This window comes from Carcharodon carcharias, chromosome 9, assembly GCF_017639515.1.
Source record: "Carcharodon carcharias isolate sCarCar2 chromosome 9, sCarCar2.pri, whole genome shotgun sequence".
NCBI lineage: Eukaryota > Metazoa > Chordata > Chondrichthyes > Lamniformes > Lamnidae > Carcharodon > Carcharodon carcharias.
In genome coordinates, this window is record NC_054475.1 from 41287475 (window position 1) to 41296175 (window position 8701).

The window sequence follows — 8701 nt, forward strand, 5'->3', positions numbered from 1 at the left end:
CTGTTACACTTGGATGAGATTGAAGGCAGCAGAGTAGCATTAATCAGATGAAAAGTATAGAGAAGATACTGTTAAACTGAGACCTATATATTTCAATTAAAATTGAATAAATTAGCAATATATAATTTAGATACTCATAATTGATACACTATATCAGCAAAGCAAGTATGTTTATAAAAAGGCAAACGTGTTATATAATTGCCATTGATGCTTAAAAGAGTGGGGATGCAACCATTGGTTCCTTAAACTTTTACTGCTTTTGTTATTACAGGCCGTCACTTCGACTTAGCAAACTTAACCCAAAATTCAGTTGAAGAGTCTTTGCCTTACCAATTATTTCATTTATGTTACTCACAAATTATGTTGTAGAAAAATAAACTTGTGGGGGGGGGGGGTTTAAGAGACAATTATGCTTAAAAATAATATTTCTGGATGTGGAAATTCCTCCTATAGTGAAGCTGTCTCTAATATCCCATCCATCTCTTCTTTGTTTGTTTAAATTTCATTTGATATTTCCCTTAACATTTTCTTCACTCTAGTGACAATTCCTTCTCTTTATAAAGAAGCACTTCTTTATAATTCTGTTCTGTCTGAAAATAATTTAGTTTTCAGACAACATTGCTGTTTAGTTATTGTTCCCAGCTCTTGACAATCTCAAAAATGATTGTCTCCTTAAGTTCGACTTGGCTTCCCTCCAATTGTTCCTCTTATTTAGGTCACACATGCAGATGTGTCTGAAAATAGCTTGGCCTCCTGGGAAGCTACCAAGGACTCCTAGACCTTCTGCAAGAAGACAGATTTCAGTGTTATTTTTCCACATGTAAATAAGCATTGGGAACTTGAAGAGCCAAATATAATAAATTAGATCTTTGGATGCTATCCACTTAATGAAGCTTCCTGAAAACACAGTTGGAAAAGTGTGATGCAATGGACTGTACTGTGAATAAGTGTCAGCATGAAAAGCTTGTGTCTAACCTGTAATAACTTATTCCAGGTGAGTGCCCTGCCAAATGGAATCAAATGATATGCAGTCCATTTTTAACGTGTCTCCACCTCTGGGAATCACACTAATAAATTAAATAATGAAAAAAACCTAAAAGACCCTTGGGAAGCCGGTGAGAATTGTCAAAATATGTATGAAATCTTTCTGATTTTAACTGTGAAGAAGAAAAGTTTTTTTTCTCAGTGTCAACAAACTGCCTACTGGAAAATCAGATTTGACGCACAGTCAAGTCAACAATAAATACATTTAAGTTATGCGTTGAGTTCTGCCAATGTAAAGTTGATCTCTGAACAGCTATCATAGAGCAGAATAGTTATTTCTTACTATTTTGAAAACAGTAGTCAGTTGTTAGATACAGCAATCCAAAACCACTTGTCCTTTGTGTATAAATATGTATGTTAAGCTGCCTGTCTGTGTAATATACAATATGTGAGTCATTGTGTCATAAATAAGCGTATTTTTTTTATATCACCTGCTTGTTCTGTCCGGAAAATGCAGCTGTACTGTCCTTCGTTTTGATGAAATTTTGTACATTTTGTTTCTACTTTGTGTGAAAAAGTTTGTTGTGTCGTTTGAAATTACATAAGGGAATGTAAAGCAGAGTCCATTAAATACGTCTCATATCTCACTGACCAAGTGTTGCCTGTTTGCTGACCAAGAAGCTATGAAAGATGGAAAGCCATTAATAGATAGTGTGAAATATCTACCAGAGCCCTGCTCTTCAATTGCCCCCTTCCTATCTTGGAGCTCCTGACTGCTGCTGCACATACTTTTCACTAGGGATCCAAAATAGTCAATGTTGTGGATTATTTGGTGCAGTGGAGAGGGCATCACCTCTCAGCCATTCCTATCTTCATCCAAGGCATGTTTATGAACACAAAAAAACACATGCATATGTATACTCAAGGGCACATATAGATACACTTACACCCACATTTACATACTTACATACACACACTTGCACACATGCACTAGTAGAAGTCAGTAGATGGTGACCTGGAGTAAAATTCTCATTGCCTTTTCCACTCCCTAGACCAATTGCAACGTTACTTTCGAAAATACAAAAGCAAAATACTGCGGGTGCTTGGAATCTGCATTTAAAACAGAACATGCTGGAAATATTCTACAGGTCAGGTAGCTACTTGCAGAATCAGAAGAGGCCCTACAAGATATTGTAGATCAAGTAAAATCTTGAAGTTTAGAATACAGATTAAGTTTGAACACCAAAAAGACAAAAAAAATGGTGATTAGAAAAAATACATTAGAGGAATCTGAAGCGAAGATTGAAATGGATGGCATCAGTCTGTCTGTTTAGGACACATAATGGCAGATGTGATGCAGAAGTTAGAAGAAGGATAGAGATAGAAGTAATTTTGTGAAGGTGAAGGATGTGTAAACTACAAGAAAATTCAAGCTTGTAACAAGGAAAAACCTCATAAGATGCTACATTTTATCCACTTTCCTGCATGCACCAGAAACCTGAACAATAAGTAAAGATCTACGGAAGAAAATAGAGGCCTTTGAAATGGGGATGCTAAGACGTATGTTAAAAATTCTATATACAGACCATAAGGCAATTTCAAGCACCTCTTCATTGGCAAGAACAGAAAGAACTCTCAAAAGCAACATCCAGAAAAGAAAATGTCAGCGTTTCAGCCATTTGATCAGAACTGAAAAACTACAGAGGTCTCTTCTAGAGAGCAAAGGTGGAGGGCAGCAGAAAGATGGATTGACTTTGGTGTAGTTGGATGAAGGGTGTTGGAGCAGTTACAGGTGAGCTACAGTGGACATGTGAGGATGGCGCAAGACAGACGAGTGTGACATACCATGTCAGCAGATCTCCTGGAGCAACAGCAGGTAGCATTTATGATCAACCTCCATCGTTTTTGCCAAGTTCAGCAAAATGACACCACCCAACATGTTCTCCCTCCCTTCCCCTTTCAGTTTTCCAAAGGAACCACTCCCTCTGCAATAGCCTTACACATCCTCCTCCTCCGCCTCTTCCTGTGGCACTTTCCTGAGCACAATCTCCTTCCTTCCCACCATCCAGGACTAATACTTTCCGAGGTAAATCAGTGATTTACTTGTAGTCTCTCAGTTTAGTATGTTGTATTCACTGCTCATGATGCCATCTTCTCTACACAGGGAAGATCAAAGGCGATTTGGATGAGCACCTGCAGAACACTTCTATTCAGACTGCATGTGGTCACCTGGTCACCTGCCATTTTAATTGTCCACCTTCCTCCCACTCTGTCCTTGGCCTCCTATACTTTCTAATGAAGCTCAAAGTAAGCTGAAGGTACAGCACCTCATCCTAATGAGGCACTTCACAGCCTTCTGGACTCGACATTGAATTCAATAGTTTCAGCTAATGTACTTGCTTAAAAACTGTTATATACCTAACTTTTTACCAGTTCTGATGAAAGATCATTGACCTGAAATGTTAATTGTGTTACTCTCTCCACAGATGCTGCCTGACCTACTGAATATTATTAGCATTTTCTGTTGTTATTACTTCCATTCAAATAGGTTAATGTCCGAGATCAGATGGCTCAGCGTAGTTAAGGGGTCAAAAATAGAATTATCCTAATCTAAGTGGCTCAGTTCCAAACTGGTAAGTGTAGTGAACCAAGTGAAGACATCATTTTGGAGCTTTTTATGACATCCACATGGAGTATTGCTTCAAAAAAGAGACACGCTGTCGAAGATCTTCGTGTTACACTCATCACATTGAGATTAGAACAGTGAATGACTGTGGACTTCTCAGGTTAACGAATTTAACAAATATTTCACTCAGCTAAAATGTGCTCATATGCACAATTCGGAAAAATGAGCCAAATTAATGCCCCTCCAAGCCACTCGCCATCCTGACTTGGAAATATATCGCTGTTCCTTCACTGTCACTGGGCCAAAATCCTTGAACTCCCTTTCTATCAGCACTGTGGGTATACCTACAGCACATGGACTGCAGCAGCTCACCACCCCTTCTCAAGGGCAATTAAGGGTGTAGGCTTCGCTGGCTAGGCCAGTGTTTATTGGGCAATAAACACTGGCTTAGCCAGCGAAGCCCACGCCCCTTGAATGAATATTAAAAAAATACTGAACCTTAGCTCTTGATCTGCAAACATCTTCAGGAATCTGCTTTACTACAAAACATTGCTGGAGAAAAGTTTCAAACAGATAGGCTGCCCGAACAGGATACAGTTACACATCCTCAAAGATAACTGCAACAATTTTACATACTGAAAGAATATGTGGTATAGCTGCTACTTTGATAATGCCACTACCTTTTTCAATCCTGCAGTTAAAATTTTGTGAAGACATTGTCTTGGGTTTTCTCTTGCTATATCAGAAAGGTTTTAGGTGGAAGTTATGGTCAACCTGCAGCAAATCATCAGATTCCTCAGGTCATTTTTTTAACAGAATATTTTAATCAAATGCTACAAAGACATCTAATTCATGGAGCAAATCTATTATAAAATTAATCAAATTCTAGAGGACTTGGAGAATAATGGCTCTGAGGAGCGACTACATAAATTAATTAATATCCCAAGCTATCCAAAACTCAAAATAAACAAGAAGCTGAAAGGTCACCTTATATCTAAATTATTGTATATTGTTGTGTTATCTACAGTACAACACTGATTGTCAATCTCTATGAAACAAAACAAAAATATAACAAGCCTGTGGTGCATAGCTGTAGCCTACATGGCTCTCACATTGTTGCAGCCCATCAAGGATATCAGATTATAATTGATTTCAAACCACTGAACAAGTATCCCAATGCACTAACCTTTCTGGAAAGAAGCTAAGCAGAGCCCTTTGTGGCTTAAGGAGCAAGGTACAAGGGACAAGCACAAGCTAAAAGCCTGATAGAAAGTTATACATTAAAGGCATGACAACAACAGTCACAATAAATATTTTCAGCACAAACCTCCAAGTGGATATGCTTTGCTAAGTGGGGAAAAAAACAACACAGCAAGTTTCAAACCTCATTGCGTGATAAAAAATGTGACTGATACATAGACAAGCTCTTGCACTCTTAATAGAAAAAGTTCTACATCCATAGAGTTTGTCTATAACAAGGCATTAAAGGATCAGGAGACAATACAAATCACAAAAAAATGCTGATTTTGAAACACTGAAAACATCACAATCATCAGAATAAGCCCTGGTCTTGTTCCATAAACTTTACCTAAAGCATTCTGAAATCAATAAAATTAGAGCATCACGTTTCATCTCAACTAATTGTCATCGATGACTCTTTAGAGTTCAGGTCTGACGGTTGAAATATACTCATTGAGTGTATAGATGGCAATCTTATACTCACTGTGGAATGCAGTAAAGTGCACACCTCATGCTAATAAACTGCAGATCAATAATGAACTTGTAGTACAAACATATAAATTCACATTTTGGTCTTCTTGATGGCTCAAGCTTGTTAAGCCAGAAAGTATTCCAGCTTTACAACAACTTTTCTTTTATTCGTTCATAGGATGTGGGCTTTGCAGGATGGGCCAGCATTTATTGCCCATCCCTAACTGCCCTTGAGAAGGTGGAGGTGAGCTACCTTCTTGAGCCGCTGCATTCCACTTGGTGTAGGCACTCCTACAGTGCTGTTGTGGGTGGGGGGTTCTAAGATTTTGACCCAGCGACAGTGAAGGAACTGTGATATATTTCCAAGTCAGGATGGTGAGTGGCTTGGAGGGGAACCTCCAGGTGGTGGTGTTCCCATGTGTCTTCTGCCCTTGTCCTTCTAGATGGTAATGGTCCTGGATATGCAAGGTGCTGACTAAGGATCCTTGGTGAATTCCTGCATTGCATCTTGTAGATGTTACACACTGCTGCTACTGTGCATCTGCTTGCATTTATATAGTGCCATTAGCATGAAAAATGTCCCAAGGTGCTTTACAGAAGTATGAAAATAAAAATGGACACTGAGCTAAAGAGATGAGGAGGGGTGACCAAAAGCTTGGTCAAAGAGGTGGGTTTTCTTGGAATCATCCAGTGCCTTTAGCCCTTTGTACCTTTGTTAACTCTTTGAAAGAGCTATACAGTTAGACCCATGCCCCTACAAGGAGGGTCAATGGAGACAGGGGAGTTGGAGAAGTGGAAGGGCTTAGGGAAGGAATTCGAGAGAGGTGGTGGAGGCAGTTGTAAGAACAGGCACGAGTGGTAGGCAGTAGGATTTGGTGTGATAGGATAAAGACAGCAGAGTTTTGGATGAACTGAAGTTTATGATTGGTGGAAGAAGGGTGGCCAGCCAAGAAGACATTGAAGTAGTCAAGCCTGGAGAGGACAAAGGCAGAGATGAGAGTTTCAATGGCAGCTGGGCTGAGCAGGGTTTAGAGGTCAGCAACATTACAGAGATAGAAAAAAGATGGTTCTATACACCAGAAGGAGTCAGTGGAGAATAATAAAAAGGGAACTACCAGAAATAGAAGGAAATAAACATCCTATGCATACTTAACAATTTATACATTATTATGTAAAAGTTTCTTCTTAGCCTTCACAGACCTTTTAAAGAAGATTTATTATATAAAATTATTTCTTCCATATCAGGAATATTTTTACCAGAATACCAATCGAGATTTATCTTCTCTCATATTTTCTTTACATTTGGCCAATTTGACTTCCATTGCATTCCTGTTACACTTGCTTCCTTCATTCCAGCCTTTGTTCTAGTTTCTCCCCTGTTGCTCTAAAGCAGCTTGAGTTTGCAGCTCTGCTCTTACAACAGGTTATCTAACAACTGATCAAAACCTACACCTCTTAACCTCCCTTTACTTAACATTAAAACAGTCAGGCTTTGAATTAATGCTAAGACGTGAACTGTAAATCCATTACATTTATATACAAGAGAAAGCAAAGCAGCCATTTAATAGCCATCAGTTTCTTCCTGTCTGGGCCACAAATTTAGAAGTGCTTGGCAAACAGCCACTTCATTCAGACATATCAATTAAATCTTCATTCACCTCAGGACCTTCTAATTATAATGGCACAGGATTTGCTGAATAGGGCATCTCAATGTGAATTGGATTTTTTTCCTCGAGTCTTCAGTTGTATTATTTTTGCGCCGCAAATTGCTGGAGAAGCAAATTGCTAATGATGTGGTGAGGTGAAGGGGCAGCTGAACGTCGAGTATAATGGTCATCTCCTTAACTAATGAGATTTAAGGACAGAAAAAGAAACAGCCAACAACAGAGAAGAACACGGTATGAATTATTCAAACTAGACACAGAGAAGAAAGAGAGAAGAACTGGATTAAGAGCGAAGAAAATAATAGGTGTTAAAGGACAAATAAGAAAAAAATTAAACATTTAAAATTAAGTATTTTAAAAACTCCTAGACATAAATTATGACCTGAGAGAATAAGATTTCATAGTTTTACTGTCGTCATTCGCATCTCCAAGGTTGTGTGGCACGTTAGGGTTATAAATCATGCCATTAATAGTGTCCTTGCACCAAGAATTATACCAGCCCTAATGGCTGTGGACAAGATTCATTCATATTAATGTTGCAAATCTAGCAATTTAATGACACTCAATGGTGGGGAAGGGATTTCACGGCGAGATGGTAAGTTTATTTGGTTTTGCTGAGGCTAATTGTGGAGTGGCACAAATTGTATAACAATTTGTGGTGAATTGGAAGTCACACCATACCTCTTCCTTCCCACAAATTGCTGGGTTTTTTATGTGCTAATAATAGGACATGCTGTAAACTTACCATTACATTTTCAGCAGCTTCTGGGTCATGAAGGTCAATGGGTCTGTAAGAGGTTCAGAGAACAAACAATCCATTTTGGATGAGGAGATGCTTGATGCAGTGGTATTAGGACAATTTATTAAACAACAACACTCATACTTAACAAATCAAGGCAAGTGGTATTCTAGTTCAAATAGTTCTTGCTACCATTGAGTCTGGTGGCTGCAGACATTTCATGATGCCTTTTCTCTTTCCTGTCTTTCCCTATTTCATCTTCAAATCTGTATAACCAGCTTCTCCAGGTTGATTCTTTTTGTCCATTGCAGCCAGGGGCTTTTCCTGTGTGGTTGTGAAATTACCTTGTTATCTGTCTATCAAATTTGGTCCGTGGTCAGGGACAGGAGGGTGTGACTGAGTGAGTGAGGCAGATATAGGGATCCAGAATTTAACTTCGGAGGAGCCTCAGCCAGTGCCCTTTTTCAATAGGTACAAGGTTCTTCATCCTGGTGCGGACAAGGGCACAGACTGCAGGAAGGGTGGGCAAATTGACCATAGTACCATGGTACAGAGTGCCTTTCAAGTGCAGGGAGAAAAGAGAAATGTAGTAGTAATAGGGGATAGCATAGTTAGGGGGATAGGTACTGTTTCCTGCAGCAAAGACAGACAGTCCCGAAGTCTGCGTTGCCTACCTGGTGCCAAAGTTAAGGGCATCCCCTACTGGGCTAGAGAGGAACTTGGAGTGGGAGGGGAAGGACCCAGTTGTCATGGTCCACATGGGTACAAATGGCATAGGTAGGACTAGGGACCAGTATGTGTTGCCCATGATTAGCTGCAGGTCCATACCTTATTCTAACAAGTATTCTTTACTATTCTACCCACTGCTGAAAGACTTCCTATTGAGAAATCAATCATTCCTTCAAACATAACTCTGTCTTTGTTGCTTTTTCTTTTAATTGCCACCTTTCTGAGACTATTCATGAGCTCCCAGTTGAA